We start from the raw sequence: 15,537 nt of genomic DNA on the forward strand, positions 1-15,537 counted from the left end.
ACAATCCCCTCAGTGATGTAACAAAGCCCTCTCTGTGATGCCATACTGCCACTCTGTAATGTCACAGCACACATTTTGATGTCACATCTCGCTCCATGATGTCATGCCTTGATGTCACAGCCTGCTCTGTGATGTCACACAGTCCCCTCTATGTTGCTGTAGCTGCTCAGTGACCTCACTCAACAAACTCTGTGATGTCACCATCCAACCTGTGGCCTCACATAGCCCACTCTGTGCTGTCACAGAACTCCTTGCTGACATCACAGCTTCTCTGTGCCTCTAGGACACAGCCACAGAGGAGCTGCTGTGACACAGCCCTCTCTGGGACATCTCACAGCCCCTGCCAGTGCTGAGCCCCTGTGAGCTCTGTCTGTGCCCTGCTGGTGTCCCTGAGGGGCCTTGGCAGTGCCCCAGCCCTGCTGGGCTGTGCACAGGAGCTGCTCCTGGCCAGAGCTGTCTCTCTGCAGCGCTGCCCTTGCCAGGAGCTGCTTCTGGGCCAGGAGCCCGGCCCATCTCAGCAGGACAGACACAGCACAGGGACTTTAATGACCCTCTGGGGTTTTGCTGCTCTTTGCATCAGACCCAGTCCCTCAGAGTGTGCTCAAAGAACTTCTCAAGAGCTCAAAGTCAGATTGAAATACTGAAATTTCTTGTACTTTAAAGAGATCCCTGTGCGGGACAGGACTGAGAAAGTGTCCCCAGGTTCCAGGGAGATCAGAAAATTGGAGGCAGTGATGACAGCTGGGGACAAACAAGGCAAAGGTGTCTCTGGTGCTGAGCAAAGCTGGATGTGTTTCAGGAATGCAAAGGGCCAAGGCCTGAGCCCCAACCCCTGGCCAGGCAGATCCTGTCCCTCCCTCCTTGCTCAGGGCTCTTGCCAGGATGGGCACTGGCATGTGGGGATGTGCAATGCCAAGGGCCGGAGCATGGTGCAGCCCCTGCCAGGCTGCTGAGCAGGGACAAGGAGGCAATGAGACCCCAGGCCTGCAAGGGTCACTTGTCTCCTGCTCCTGCCTCAGGCCCAGGGCCAGCAGCCATGGCCAAAGTGCTGCCCAAGTTGGCTCTGCCAGGGCTGTCTTGCAGCTGCTGCCCATCCCTGTGCCCTGTGCAGCCCAAGCTGTCCCACGGTGTCCCTGCCCTGCGCCTCTGTCCCTGCAGGCTGTCGGCATCCCCCGGCTGCCCCACTTGGTTGGCCCCTTCCTTTGCTGACAGCTCTGCCTCCTGCCTGCCTCTGCCTGCCCACACAAAGCCTTGGGCTGCTCCAGGCTCCTGCTGGGGATGTGCTGCACCACAGCCCTGCCCTAGCAGAGGAATTCCTTTCTCTTTGGGTCCTGTCTGGAGCTCCCTATCTGCCCTTTGCATTATTCTTTCTTTCTCTGGCTCTTCTCTATTATGCCAAAAGGATCCACCATCTCTGAAACCACCCTTCAATCCTTCCCAGGTCTCCTCTGCTGTCCTCAATCTCCACTCCACTCAGCACAGTGCTCTTGTGTTCCTGTATTGTGCTCATGTGCTTGAGGCCTCCAAACACCACCTTGGGAGATCTCTGGGCCCTCTCCAAGGTGTTGGCAAATGAAAACATTCTGCTCATAGTCTAAGAAAAGCACCTCAGGATAAGACCAGTCAGTCCTGTGTGTGCTGGCTGCTTTTGCTCGGGAGCAATCCTTGGATAGATAGAATTTTTTAGGCTGAATTCCAATTTTACCCATGGGCACTTTGATGTGAACAACGATTCTTTTCCATTGGAAAGAAAGAAGAGGCCCAATGTTTCAGGGGCAGATGAGCAGCAGCCACCAAGTGCCAAGGCAAGCCAGACCTTTTTGGAATTGCAGCTTGTGCCTGAGAAAAAGCCTTGGATACACAGAATTTGGGAGGTAGAATACCAATTTTGGCCTCTGGTCCCTTGATCAAAAAGGCCATTTCTTTTCCATCTGAAGGAAAGCAGAGAGCCCCAGGGTTTGATCGTAGATGAGAAGCAGCCCCTGGGAGGCCAAGCCAGCCAGACTTGTCTCTCCTGGCAGCTTTTGGCTGGGAGTTATCCTTGGATATAAAAAATTTAGAGGCCATATCTCAAATTTGGCCAAGGCCCCTGTACGAGAAGACTGTTCTATTTCCATCACAAGGAAGGCAGAGAGCCCCATTGTTTCAGGGGTAGATGACAGGTGGCCATCAGAGTCCACAACACCAGCCAGAGCTGGCAAGTTTTGTCTGGGAGAAACCCTTCATATAGTGAACATTTTAGGAGGAGTAGCAATTTTGGCCGTGGAGGAATAAGAAAATTCTTTTCCTCTTTTCCATAGGAAGGAAAGCACAGAGCCCCAGTGTTTCAGGGGCTGATGAACTGCAGTCACCAGAGACCAGGGCCATCCAGACCTGTCTGTAATGGCAGCTTTTGTGTAGGAGCAATCTTTGGATATAGGGCTTTTGGCAGTGGAATGCCATTTTCAACCATGAGCACCTGGAGAAGAAGGATGGTTCTTTTCCGTATGAAGGAAAAAACAGAGCCCTAGTGTTTGAAGGCAAGTGAGACCCAGTTCTCAGGAAGACAAGACCATCCAGACTTGTTGGCAATGGCAGCTTTTGTCTGGGAGAAATCCCTGGATATTGGGAATTTTGGAGGGGGAATCCCATTTTGGCCATGGATGCTTGAATGAGACTGGCAGTTCTTTTCCATTGGAAGGAAAGCCCAGAGGCCCAGTGTTTCAGGGGTATAGGAGAAGAGACCCTCAAAAAGCCAAGAGCAGTAGGACCAGTCAGGCCAGGCCAACCAGAGCTATTATCTGTTCCCTTGGATCCATGGGGCCCCACAGTTTCACATTGGCCCCTTGTTTCCATGGGGCCTTGCAGGGTCACAATGGTGGTATCATATTGGATCCTTGGTTCCATGAAGCCCAGATGTGTCCCACTGGCCTCTTGTTTCCAAGGGGCCCACAGTGTCACAATGGTCCCTTGCTTCCATGAGGCCTGGCAGTGTCACAGGGGTCTCCTTGGTACCACAGTGTCACAACAGACCCTTGATTCCATGGGGACTCACAATGTAAGAAGGGTCTCCTTGGTTCCATGAGGCCCTGCAGAGCCTCTTGATTCAACAAGGCCTCAAAGTGTCATAATGTCCTCCAGGATTCCATGAGGCTCTGCAATGTCACCATGAACCTTTGGTTCCATGGGGTCCCACCCTATGAATCTTTAGTTCCATGGGGCCCTGAAGTGTCACAATGGACTCCTTGGTTCCACTGGAGCCTTCATCCCATGGAGACCCACAGTGTCCACTGCAGTCCCCTTGCTTCCATGAGGCCCTGTCATGCTGTAATGTCCCCTTGGTTCCAGTGGGTCCCAAAGTGTCAGAACTGTCTCCATTGTTCCATGAGGTCCCACAAAGTCACTGTGCTCCCCTTGGTTGCACAGGACCCCAGAGTGTGACAATGGATTTGTGGTTCCATGAGATTCCTCAGTCCCAATGGTATCCTTGGATCCGCAGTGTCACAGTGACCCCTTAGCTCCATGTGGCCTTGCTGTGTCACAATGGCTTATGGTTCCATGAGGCCACACAGTTTAACAACAGACCCTTGGTTCCATGAGGCCTTGCTGTGTCACAATGGACTCCTGGATCCATGAATGTTCATACTGCCAACAGTCTCCTTGGTTCTGCAGTGCCACCATGGACCCTTTGTTCCATGAGTTTCTGCAGTAGAGCATGGTCACCTTGGCTTCGTGAGGTTCTGCAGTGTCACAATGGACCCATGGTTCCACCAGACCTTGCTGTGTCACAATGGCCCCATGGTTCCAAGAGGTTTCTCAGGGTCACAATGATCTCCTTGGATCTGCAGTATCACAATGGGCCATTGGTTCAATGTAGCCCCCATGTGCCAAAATGGATTTTGGTTCCAGGGGGTTCCACTCTGTCAGAATGGACTCTTTGTTCCATGAGTTTGCACAGTGTCACAGCTGGCCCCACCATCACCAAATCTCCAAAATATCAGAATCATTCTCCTTAACACTAATTTGCTATTTAAGAGGGTATCATTTATTCAGGCCTGAAGTCTACTGAGGGATAACTCCTAACCTTATGTGGACATGTAATTCTACCGGTGTCACTAAATGTGTATTACAATTCACCGATTACCCTGAAACCTACTCCAAGTTTCCAGTTTCAGACCTTCTGTTTTCTATGACTGCATTCTTGAGCCAGATGTCTTCTTCTCCTCCGACCATCCTTGCTGAGAAAGCAGGCCCTGCATGCCTTGTTCCTGTGCTGAAAGTTCACAGGCACAGTAAAAATTGGATTAACCCTTTTGAATTAAGATTTTGGTATTGAATTGAATTAATCCTTTTGGTATCAAGGCCAAGGCTTTGTGTGGGCAGGCAGAGGCAGGCAGGAGGCAGAGCTGTCAGCAAAGGAAGGGGCCAACCAAGTGGGGCAGCCGGGGGATGTCGACAGCCTGCAGGGACAGAGGCACAGGGCAGGGACACCGTGGGACAGCCTGGGCTGCACAGGGCGCAGGGATGGGCAGCAGCTGCAAGACAGCCCTGGCAGAGCCAACTTGGGCAGCACTTTGGCCATGGCTGCTGGCCCTGAGCCTGAGGCAGGAGCAGGAGACAAGTGACCCTTGCAGGCCTGGGGCCTCATTGCCTCCTTGTCCCTGCTCAGCAGCCTGGCAGGGGCTGCCCCATGCTCCGGCCCCTGGCATTGCACATCCCCACATGCCAGTGCCCATCCCAGGAACAACCCTGAGCAAGGAGGGAGGGACAGGATCTGCCTGGCCAGGGGCTGGGGCTCAGGCCTTGGCCCTTTGCATTCCTGAAACACATCCAGCTTTGCTCAGCACCAGAGACACCTTTGCCTTGTTTGTCCCCAGCTGTCATCACTGCCTCCAATTTTCTGATCTCCCTGGAACCTGGGGACACTTTCTGAGTTGTGTTCCTCAGTGGGACCCATTAAAACTTCAGGAAACTTCAGAGTTTCAATTTAAGTTTGAGTTCTTGTGTAGTTTTTTGAACACCCTCTTAGGGACTGAGTCTGATGTAAACAGTAACAAAGTCCCAAGAGGGTCATTAAAGTCCTTGTGCTGTGTCTGTGCTGCTGAGCTTTAAAGGAACAGCTCTTCCCTGGACCAGCTCCTCTCCCAGCCCAGCAGGGCTGAGGGCTCTGCCTGCAGGAACTGAGGGGACAGGAGCCAGGCAGAGACAGGCTGAAGGCAATCAGGATTGGGAAGACATTGAGCTGAGACTTCACTTGGGGAAACATCTTCACAGCCCTGTGCATGGTGAGTGTGTGGGTGCAGGGCAATGTCCCCCGTGCTCCTGGAGGGATCTCCTGAAGCCAGCACACCACACAGCCTGGGGGATGTGTCAGGAGGACTCTCCCAGTTTCTTTGTGGCACAGGAACAGGAGGAGGAGGAGGAAGAGCAGGGGGAGGAGGAGGAGGATGTGCTGCAGAGCGGAGCTGCCCTGGGCACCGTCACAGGGACAGGGCAGGATGGCTCCTGCTGCCAGGGACGGCTGCAGGGGGTGAAGCTGGGGCTGCAGCCAGGGCTGCCCAGGGCTGTCCTGCAGAGCAGCTCCTGCAGCCCTCAGGGCTCTTGGCCAGCCCAGGGCATGTGCCACCTGCCAGGGGCAGCTCTCAGCCTGCCTGGCAGCTCCCCATGGACACTGCAGGGGAGGAGTTGGAGGTGAATGGAGCCACCCCCATCAGGGCAGATTCCTCCTGCTGTGGAGATGGTGCTGTATGGCCAGGGCTGCTCTCAGCTTTCTCCTCAAGGGAAGGGAAAGAGGCTGTCAGCTTTGTCTGTGTCACTGAGACTCCTGCACTGTCACCCTGGGCATCAGCAGACGGGCCTCAGATCTCCCTCAGAAAGTGCCTCCTCACTCTCCTGTCCCTACAGACAGCAGCAGCAGCACCTTGGTTTGCAGCATCTCTGTTTGTCTACCCTACCCTTAAGGCCTTGCTGCCAGGGAGATGCCCCTGGGCAGTGCCCTGTGCTGGGAGGGGTGTGCAGGGCAGAGCTGAGCCCCCGGGGCTGGGCTGGGCTTGGGCAGGACTAGCAGGGACAAGGCTTGGATAGAGAGAAACAGCTCCCAGTAGGCACAACTAGAGGCAGCAGAGAGCCATGCCAACCTTTGGTATCCCATCCTGTCCTGCTGCATTGGGAAAGAGACAAGGGTTTTGAGAAAATTATTTTTAAATTGGAGTGTTCAAAAAGTCCAGCTTAATTTTCAATACATTTTTAAGTGCAGGCACCCTGAAACAGACGAGTTGTAATATTCAAAGGACTCCTGTGTGGGGACTAGCAGTGACTGCAGTGGGGCACTGGGAGCCCTGTTTTCCTTGGGTCTCCCAGGTGTTCAGGCTGAGAGCAGTGCTAAAGATCAGGCAGGAACTCAGCAGCACAAACTCAAAATCAAAAAAAATTTAGCAAAATTCCCTCACAGGAAGAGAGGTGATTTTGGACAGATTCCAAGTAAAATGCATAGAATGGACTCAAAGAAATTGATCACACTTTGTCAATGTCTTCTTTCAACAGTCCATGATGCCCAGAGTCAAGGAATGTCCAACAGCAGCTCCATCAGGCACTTTCTCCTGCTGCCATTGGCAGACACGCGGCAGCTGCAGCTCCTGCACTTCTGCCTCTTGCTGGGCATCTCCCTGGCTGCCCTCCTGGGCAACGGCCTCATCATCAGGGCCATAGCCTGCGGCCACCACCTGCACACACCCATGTTCTTCTTCCTGCTCAACCTGGCCCTCACTGACCTGGGCATGATCTGCACCACTGTCCCCAAAGCCATGCACAATTCCCTCTGGGACACCAGGGACATCTCCTACTCAGGATGTGCTGCTCAGGTTTTTCTATTTGCCTTTTTCCTTGCAGCAGAATATTTTCTCCTGACCATCATGTGTTACGACCACTACATGTCCATCTGCATACCCCTGCACTATGGGACCCTCCTGGGCAGCAGAGCTTGTGCCCACATGGCAGCACCTGCCTGGGCCAGTGCCTTTCTCCATGCTCTGCTGCACACAACCAATGCATTTTCCCTGCCCCTGTGCCATGGCAATGCCCTGGGCCAGTTCTTCTGTGAAATCCCACACATCCTTAAACTCTCCTGCTCACACTCCAACTTCAGAAAAATTGGGATTTCATTGGTTGGTGTCTGTTTAGCTTTTGGCTGTTTTGTGTTCATGGTTTTCTCCTATGTGCAGATCTTCAGGGCTGTGCTGAGGATTCCCTCTGAGAAGGGACGGCACAAAGCCTTTTCGACCTGCCTCCCTCACCTGGCTGTGGTCTCCCTGTTCCTCAGCTCCTCATTTTTTGCCTGCCTGAAGCCCCCCTCCAAATCTTCCCCATCCCTGGATCTGGCCCTGTCGGTTCAATATTCAGTGGTGACTCCAGCCCTGAACCCCTTTATCTACGGCCTGAGGAACCAGGAGCTCAAGGCCGCAGTGCAGACACTGATTTATGCATGATTTCAGAAACATTAAACTGCTTGCCACTTTCTTCATGTCATTATATGAGTAATCTGTAATAATTCCTTTTTTTATTGGTTGTGGGTGTTTTTTACCTTTGTTTTAGTCTATTTACCTTGTTCACAAAATAGAACCATCGTTTGTGCCATTTCTTGTTTCTTGTCTCTTGCTGTGGCCCCAAACTGTGTCAATGAGGAGCTCTGCTCTCAGTGGCTTTCAATGAACTTATGCATCTCTCAGCAAAGTTTTTACCAGAGAGCCCCTTTTGTTCCCTTCTCTGGAGCTGCAGCAGGAATGTCTGTGGGCAGAGCTGGGGAAGATCAGGACTGCTCCTGCTGGCCACACCATTCCTGATCCAGGCCAGGAGCCATTGGCCTTCTTGGCCACCTGGGCACACTGCTGGCTCATGTCCAGCCTGCTGTCCATCAGTCCCTGCAGGTCCCTTTCTGCCTGGCTGCTGTCCAGCCCCTCTGTTCCCAGCCTGTAACACTGCAGGGGTTGTTGTGGCCAAAGTGCAGGACCCAGCACTTGGTCTTGTTAAACCTCACTTTGTTGGATTTGTGCCCTGGATCCAGCCTGTCCAGGGCCCTGTGATAAGCCCTCCAGCAGATCCACACTCAGACCTAGCTTGGTGTCATCTGCAAATTTGCTGATGCTGGACTCAATCCTCTCATCCATATTGTCCATGCAGATATTGAAATCCACGCTGGCTGGCTCTTACCCCTCGGCCATCCTGTGGATGCCCTGTGATGGCACTCAAGGTGATCTGTTCCATAACCTTGCCGGGCACCCAGGTCAGGCTGACAGGCCTGGAGTTCCCCAGCTCCTCCTTCCAGCTCTTCTTGGGGATGGGCTCACATTGGCACCTCCAGTCCTCTTGGACCTCCCTGCTGAGCCAGGACTGATGGTGAATGATTGAGAGCAGCCTGGGGAGCTCATCCACAGCTCCCTCAACCCCCTGGGATGGATCCCATCTGCTCCCAGAGACACCTGTGAGCATCTGAGTGGCTCAGCAGGTCCCCAGCTGCTTCCTCCTGGATTACAGGGGGTCTGTTCTGCTCCCTGTGCCCTTCTACCAGATCAGGAGAACACTTGTCCTGAGAACAACTTGACTTAATCTTGAAAATTGGGGCAAAGAAGGTGTTAAGCTGCTCAGCTTTTCCTTATCTTTCTTATCGTATTCCCCACTGCCTCCAATAAAGAGTAGATTTTCTACTTATCCCTCCTTTTTCTATTAGGTTCGTTTTAAAACATTTTTTAATATTTTTCGCAGAAGTGGCTGGGTTTAAGTTTTAATTGACCTTTTACCACTCTGCTTTTCTTTCTCCATGACCCAACAACATCCTTAAACACTTCCTCAGATGCCTGATCTTCTGTCTGAAGGTGATGCACCCTCTTTTTTCTCTCAGTTCCCACAAAAGCTCCATGCCCAGCCAGGACAATAATTAGCTGGCTCAACTTCAGCACAGAGGCACAGGCTGCTCCATCTCCCTCAAGTTTTCTTTCTTGAGGTGTGCCCATCATTCCTGAACACCTTTGTTTTTAAGGACTGTTTCCCTTAAAAAGTCAGTATCTGATTTGGTACTCTGTAAATCTGCACCCTGAATAAGCCAATGTCTGCCCTCTGTATTTCCAGTGATGAAGTTTTGTTGCAGCCCCTCTTTCTTTCATAGAATATTGGAAACTGTGTTATTTCATGGTGACTTTGCCTCAGGCAGCCTTCAACCACCAAATCTCCCACCAGCCCTTCTCTGTTTGTCACCAGCAGGAGACAGAGCTTTCCTTGGGAGTGGGAGTGTTACCAAAAATTTGGCAAAATAATAAAACTCCATAACCCCAATGTAGCATTAAGAAGCAGCAGTCTTTATTTGGCCAGATGCACAGGGGGATAGCTCCACCCAAAGTTGTACATGCTGAGTACAGGAAAGTTTCTGCTTATATTCTGTATTTTGCATACAGATTCATTGATTGTCCTGGGCAAAACATACATATGATAATCATTTCCCCAAAATCATTAACATATTTCGCCTCCCCTTTACCCATGCATTCTCCTGTCCTGGGGGTCTCTCTGGTGGTCCCTGCTGCTCATGGACCCCAATGTTCCAGTGGGCCTGGCTGAGCTGGCAGGACACTGAGGCTGGTGAATTTCAGTTCCCCTTCTCACACAATGGGCATTGTGTGGTTTCCATAGGCCTGGGGTTTTGGAGAACCAGCATTGTGTGTGCTCACCTGGTGTAGGCAATTTATCATCTGGTAACATGAGGTCACAGAGTGGGCTATGACATCACAGAGTGGGTTAGGTGAGGTCATCGAGCAGCTGTGACATCATAGACTGCTTCTGAGACATCACAGATAGAGGTGTGACATCACAGGGCAGAGGTCTGACATCACAGAGCAGATTATGACATCAGAGAGTTGGCTGTGAACTCACAGATCAGATGTGTGACATTAGTTAATGTGTTGTGACATCACAGAGAAAGCTGTGACATTACAGGGGGGCTGTGTGACTGCACAGAGTTGGTTGTAGCATCAAAGACAAGCTTAGCTACATCAGAGAATAAGCTATGACATCACACAGCAGCCTGTGACATCACAGCAGTGCTGTGTGAGGTCACTGGGTTGGTCACTCTGCCCCAGTTCCCCCTCAAATTTTCCCCCAGAAGTCCAAAGCTGTTCATGCCCAGCAGGGTCCCCTATCCCCTGGTATCTCCCTGGCCCACCTGGAGCCACAGCCTCCACCAAAGGATGTTCCACAAATCAACCCCCAGAGCCTGGCATGGGGACAAGGGGCAGGACATCAAGGACGTGGATTACCCAGGTTAATGTGGCCTGGTTTGGGGTTCCCCAGGGCAGGAAAGATGTCTGGCAGCTGGAGCAGGGTCTGGGAAGGATCTCCAAGGTGGGGCTGGAGCCCTTGGGCTGTGAGCAGAGGCTGAGGGAGCTGGGCTTGTCCAGCCTGGAGCAGGGAAGGCTGAGGGGCTCCTCATGCCAGCCTGTCAGTGCCAGCGAGGAGGGGATGGAGAACACAGAGCCAGGCTCTTCACCGGGGGGCCTGGGGGGAGACAAAAGCCAATGGGTGGAAGGGGAAAGAGGGGAGATCAGCCAGGACAGGAGGAGATGAAATGTGTCAGGCTGGTTTCAGCATTTCCTCAACACCAAAAGCAGCCTGAGTCCCTTCTCCGTCCACCACTGAAAGATTGGCAAATCAGGAATTGTTCAGGCTTTTTTTCCCCCCATTCCCAGATGGGCATCCTGATACAAGAATTTAAGTGTGTTTATATCCATCACAGAACCATATTTTTCTAAAAATAATTTTAGTATGGAAATTACTCGTGGATGGTGGACATGTCAGACATTGCTGGGACATTTCACATAGCTCAGGGAAGAGCATGATTGGTTTTGAATTGTGTCCTCTTCAACCACGGTCAGTTGACCATGAAAAGAAACTTCCTGTGCCTCTGAGTCTCACCAGTTCCTGACCCCCAAAGGACACAAACCTGCTGAGTTCTGGTTCCCACTCCAGTGGTGGCACCTGCACCTCCCTCCATCCCCAGAGCAGAGCTCCCTTGCCCAGGGAGTCCCTGGCAATGCAGGGATGAAGGAAACAGGACAGGCTGTGGGGATCAGGGGCAGGGAACAGCCAGGGATTTGGGGTGGTTGTGAGCCCTGGGCAGGACCGGGCCCTTGGCCTTGGTGAACCTCATCCAATTGTCCTGAGCCCATGGCTCCAGCCTGGCCAGATCCCTCTGCAGAGCTTCCTGCCCTCCAGCACAGCCACACTCCCACCCAGCTTGGGCTCACCTGGGAACTGACTGAGGGTGCCCTCGATGGCCTCATCTGTGGGAATCCACAAAATCAGAGGGTTTTGGGAAAGCTGCAAAAGGCAGGCCTCAGAGACAGTCAAACTGTGATTAGAGCTAAGCAGCAGCCGTGAGATAGGTCAGCAGAAAAATTATTTTAAAAGTAGAAAAACAAGGACAAATAGAACAATGGTCTCTGTATTAACCCTTGTCTAGAATAACTTCCTAAGCTGAAGAAAAGTATATCTAGTGAGATACTAGGAAGTTTGAAGCTTAATAAAAAAAAAGCTCTGTGCATTGTTTTAAGGCTTACAAGCAGGTATTGTATTCAAAATAGACAAGCATTGTTTTAACCAAAGGTACATGTGCTTATAGTTGTTGGATAAAACTACTGTCAATATGCTTTTGCTTTGTGTGATTGGTCAAAAAACTTATAAAGTAAGTTGTAACATTACGTTCTTGGTCTGCTGCTTGAAATGTGAGCTGCTGGCATCTTCCCATTGTCATAACCATGTAATGAGACTGATGCTGAAAAATAAAACAGCTCAAGGCACGTTCCACAGCAGTCCTGTCCCATTTGTGATTTGTACATAGCCCCCAGCTGGCAATATCATCCAAATCATCAATAAAGAGATTTCACTGACCTGGCCCCAATCCTGAGCCCTGAGGACACGCCTGCATGTGACTCCATTCCTCAGCTGCTCTCAGTGCCAGGGGTTGGATGGGGAAAATGGTGGGGAGGGGGTAGGGAGAAAGTGTGATGGATTGTCAGCCATGAAGGGGCTTGATTTTCATATCTGTTCAGACTGCGTGAGGAGGGGCTGGGGATCAATATCAACTGGGGATTGTGGATATCAATCTATAACAGGAAAAGAAAACTAAACAGGACAAAATAATTCTGTCTGCATTGTTTTCAATATCGTAGAATCACTTTGAATACACTTCTGAAATCTGCCTAATTAACCACAGAAGAATTGAAGATTTGAATTATTCCCATGGGGTTGTCTTGTTTTGGTGTTTTGAACAAATGTTTATGAGCCTTTGCCACTCAATTCCTGAACTGAAGAGCTCAAGAAAGAAGAGGCCTCTGGCAAAGTAAAATTCATCACCAAGCTCCAAGGTTCTGAGGAACCATCCTCATCAGAGCAGCAATGAGCAGAAATGGGCACAGCTTTGTGGCTGCCCCAGCTCTGGGATGGGCCCTGGGCCTGGAGCAGGAGCAGCTCTTGAGGGCCCCAAGGCCAGGGCTCTTACACTGCCCTGGGCAGATGGGATGGCAGTAGGGGCTGCAGAGCCCTCAGCATCTTCTGCAGAGGAGAGCAGGGCACCCAGGGAGCCTCCTTTCCCTTTGCCAGGCACGTTCCCCCATAGCTGGGGCTGAGTCCTGTGGCAGCTGCAGCTGCTGCTGTGCCCTTGCCAGGGGCTGAGGCCGTGGGGCAGTGCCCAGAGCAGCCCGGCCTGAGCAGAGCTGTGGGGCCAGAGTGGGCTAGGCTGGGCTGGGCTGGGGAGAGGCTCTTGGTGCTGCCCAGAGCTCAGGGCAGCTGGCAGAGCTTGCAGGGAGCTGGGCTGGGCTCAGAGAGCCTGGTCCAGAAACCATCAGTGTCCATCTCAGCCTGGCTGAGCGTGCAGGGGCCAAGAAGAGCAGCCCAGGGTCTGCAAGTTCTCTGGGTGGGAGCTGAGCTTGTGAGCCCCTGAGCCCTGCCAAATGCTGGGGCTGCATCTCCAGCTCCAGAGGAGATGGGACAGATGGGAGCAGAGACAAATCATTCTTGCTGCATTCTTTCTTGTGTTTGCCTGTAGAGGTGACCTGGATCCATATCTAGACAAGGTGTTTTGTGTCAGATAACACTGATAGAGGGATAAGAATAATATTATGTAGCTAAAAATTATATTTCAAGCATAATACACAATGAGAAAAAAAGGCATATATTATTAGAAGAGCCTCTGAGGTTTTCAGAGGAACATTGATGTTCCAGTAGTCAAACCTGTTCAAATACTTTCCTCAGGGCTTCCTTGAATTCAGAGGCCAAGGCCAGCCAGAGCTCTCTGTCCTGGCACCTTTTGTCAGGGAGAACCCTTCCATATAGGGAATTTTCAGGAGGAGTATCACTTTTGGCCGTGGGCACCTGGACAGCTGGGTGGTTCTTTTCCATAGGAAGGAAAGCACAGAGCTCTAGTTCTCCAGGGGCTGATGAGAGGCAGCCCTCAGCATTCCAAGATAAGCTGGACCTGTCCAGTGGCCCCTGGGAGGCCAAACCAGCCAGATCTGTTCCATGTCCTCTTGGTTCCAGGAGGCCCTGCAGTGTCACAATGTTCTCCTTGCTTCTGCAGTGTCACAATGGCCCCGTGCTTCCATGAGGCCCTGCAGGGTCACAGAGGCCCTTTGGTTCCCTGGGGCCCCACAGTGTCACACTGGTCTCCATGATTCCATAGGGCCTTGCAATTCCACAATGCTCTCCATGGATCCACAGTGCCCTGCAGGATCACAACGGCCCTTTGGTTCCACGAGGCCCTGAAATGCAGCAATGGCTTCTTGGTTCCACAAAGCCCTGCTGCTTCACACAGGGCTCTTGGGACCATGTGGCCCAACAGAGCCACAGTGATGGCCTTGGTGCCACAAGGTCCCACAGTGTCACAATGGTCTCTGGTATTGATGATATCCACAATGTCAAAGTGGTCCCTTGTTTCCACAGGGCCCCAAAGTGTCACCATTGTCTCCATGGAAAGGAAACCGTGGTACCCAAGCCTTTCAGGGGCTGATGAACTGCAGTGACCAGACACAAAGGCCTCTGGACTGAAAAACCTGCCTGTCCTGGCAGCTTTGTCTGGGAGCAACCTTTGGATATTCAGAATTTTGAATGTTGAATCCCAATTTCAGCTATTTGTGCCTGGAGGACAAAGCCAGTTATTTTCCACAGAAAGGAAAGCACAGAACCCCTGTGTTTGGAAGACAGGTGAGAGCTGGTCCTAAGGAGGCCAAGGCCAGCCAGACCCATCTGTAATGGCAGCTTTTGTGAAGGAGCAATCATTGGATATAGGACTTTTGGAGGTTGATTCCAGTTTCAGCAATCAGTGCTTGGAGAAGGATGATTCTTTTCCATAGGAGAGAAATCACTAAGCCCCAGTGTTTGGAGGCAGGTGAGACCCAGGTATGAGGAAGACAAGGTCAGGCAGATATGTTGGCAATGGCAGCTTTTGTCTGGCAGCAATCCCTGGACATTCTGAATTTTGGAGAGGGACTCCCATTTTGACTATGGATGCTTGAATGAGAAGGGCAGTTCTTTTCCATTTGAAGGAAAGCCCAGAGCCCCAGGGCTTCAGGGGTACATGAGAAGAGACCCTTGACATGCCAAGGGCAGTTGGACCAGTCAGGCCAAGCCAACCAGACCTGTTCCCTGGGATCCATGGGGTCCTGCAGAGTCACAGTGGTGGTATCATATTGGATCCTTGGTTCCATGAAGCCCAGATGTGTCACACTGGCCTCTTGTTTCCAAGGGGCCCACAGTGTCACAATGGTCCCTTGCTTCCATGAGGCCTGGCAGTGTCACAGGGGTCTCCTTGGTGCTGCAGTATCGAAATGGAACCTTGGTTCCATGGGGACTCACAATGTCAGAAGGGTCTCCTTGGTTCCATGAGGTCCTGCAGAGCCCCTTGATTCAACGAGGCCTCCAAGTGTCATCATGGCCTCTAGGATTCCATGAGGCCCTGCAATGTCACAATGGACCTTTGGTTCCATGGGGTCCGGCACTGTTCATGGATCCTTAGTTCCATGGGGCCCTGGAGTGTCACAATGGCCTCCTTAGTTCCATGGTGCCACACAATATGACAACTGTTACTTGGCCTGGCAAGACTCCATAGTGTCACAATGGTTGCTTCCATGAGGCCTTGTATTGTCACAATGGTCTCCATGATCCCATAAGGCCTTGCAGTGTCACAACAGACCATTGGTTTCATGGAGCCCCACAGTGTTCCATGAGGTTCTGCAGTGTCACAATGGACCCATGGTTCCACCAGGCCCTGCTGAGTCACAACTGCCCCTTGGTTCCAAGAGGTTTCTCAGGGTCACAATGGTCTCCTTGGATCCGCACTATCACAATGGGCCATTGGTTCAATGTGGCCCCAGTGTGCCAAAATTGATTTTGGTTCCATGGGGTTCTGCTGTGTTACCATGGACCCTTTGTTCCATGAGTTTGCACAGTGTCACAGCTGACTCCTTTGTTCTGTGAGGAACCACTGTCACCAAAGGTCTGAAATATCAGACTAAGGCTCCCAAA

The sequence above is a fragment of the Melospiza melodia genome, unplaced genomic scaffold (assembly GCF_035770615.1).
Source record: "Melospiza melodia melodia isolate bMelMel2 unplaced genomic scaffold, bMelMel2.pri scaffold_48, whole genome shotgun sequence".
NCBI lineage: Eukaryota > Metazoa > Chordata > Aves > Passeriformes > Passerellidae > Melospiza > Melospiza melodia.